This window comes from Acyrthosiphon pisum, unplaced genomic scaffold (genome assembly GCF_005508785.2).
Source record: "Acyrthosiphon pisum isolate AL4f unplaced genomic scaffold, pea_aphid_22Mar2018_4r6ur Scaffold_8263;HRSCAF=8849, whole genome shotgun sequence".
NCBI classification, from domain to species: Eukaryota; Metazoa; Arthropoda; class Insecta; order Hemiptera; family Aphididae; genus Acyrthosiphon; species Acyrthosiphon pisum.
In genome coordinates this window covers 1-1571 of record NW_021778215.1, presented here as the reverse complement: position 1 = coordinate 1571, position 1571 = coordinate 1, and the positions used below count along the sequence as shown (strand labels likewise).

Genomic DNA, 1571 nt, shown 5'->3' with positions numbered 1-1571 from the left:
TATGTAGTTTATTAAAATGTTCTTCAGTAAAATTTACTAAGTCCAAATAATTAAATTATTACACAAAGTGTCGTGAAGGTGCTCGAAGTGCAGTGGAGAAGACACGTCTGAATACAGGCCGTCTCCGGTCTGCTTTTATAAGGGCCCAGGCTCTCCTACCTACCCCCTGGTCCATTGACTTATCCATAATGCGTCGTTGTCTTTATCGATGTCCTGTGCACTGCGTGTGAACCTAATCATAATGATGATTCCACGAAGCGTCTATTATCTGTTGCACTCCCATCCTGTTTTCTGGTTTTTGAATATATGCACATATATCTACTTTGTGAAGAGTAAGCCCCCATTTCCTGTCATTATATATATATGGCTTGTGGTTATTTTAATGTTATGTTATAATATAATATAATTTTATTATAATATTATTCTCGATTAATCTTACTGTTCAGTGATTCATATTTTTATAGTTTAGTTATTATATATAAAATATTGTATGGGTATTTACTACTTACGCTTTTTATCGCCACTCCTTACTACCTATGTTATTATGATATTTATACTTGCATTGTTAGAAGGAAACGGTTTTTTATCGCCACTCCTTACTACCTATGTTATTATGATATTTGTAGTTTATATACTCTTATCTTGATTACCTACGCTATTGTAATATTATATTCCTTATACTGGTATTATTTAAAAGGAACAGATACTATCCGTTACAGACCAAATGAAAGGTTTAAAAAAAAGGTCTCCACCTAATTGTAATGTTTATGTTCACAGTTGTACCTAATTGAAAAACAAACAATTAAGAGGACATAATTCAATATGGTACCTACCATGAAGAACGACTACTGATGATTGCGCAATCAATTCTAAGTGAGCAAATACATTATAATTTAGTGTAGCATTACAAAATGTAATTTTAACATACATTTTGACCCCTACCGCTCTTTCTCTTAATTAAATCTTACCTTTCAAACCGCCACTTCCAAATACGTCTCGGCTCATCAACTTCAAATATAGCCCCAATTTTCGCCGGTATACCTCAAGGAGCAATACTCTCCCCCTTACTCTTTAACATATATGCCTCTGATCAGCCAACACCTCTGTTGCCGACTATGCAGATGATAAAGTAATTTTTTTAATTCATAACGATCCAATTATAGCCTCTACTAATTTACAGTCTCATTTAAATCTACAATCTGAATGGTATGAAAAATGGCGTGTAAAAGTAAATTACAGTAAGTCGGTTCATACAACTTTTACCCTTAGACACGGTCAATGCCCAAATGTTTCAATTAATACCATACCTATCCTACCACTCAATGCTGTTAAATATTTAGGATTAATCCTTGACCAAAAATTAACGTGGAACAAACATATAAGAGCTAAAAGATTGATCCTTAACGCTCGATCTAGATTGCTAAAAACAATATTATCAGAAAATATTTACTAGCTTAAAAACAAAATTACTTGTATATAAAACTCTCCTAAAGCCATTATGGACATACGGGTTACAACTCTGGGGATCGGCCAAAAAATCAAATACAAACAAAATTCAAGTCTTTCAGAAC

The 1571-nt window shown here is 33.2% G+C and overlaps 1 long non-coding RNA gene across 1 annotated transcript; it reads right to left on the bottom strand.

Annotated features, from left to right (window-relative positions):
- Positions 1–480: 480 nt before the first annotated feature.
- On the bottom strand, positions 481–699 carry LOC115035092. Its single transcript, XR_003840239.1, has 2 exons — positions 604–699; positions 481–534 (listed from the first exon to the last, which is right to left on the bottom strand). It is a non-coding gene; the product is annotated as an uncharacterized LOC115035092 (long non-coding RNA).
- Positions 700–1571: the final 872 nt, after the last annotated feature.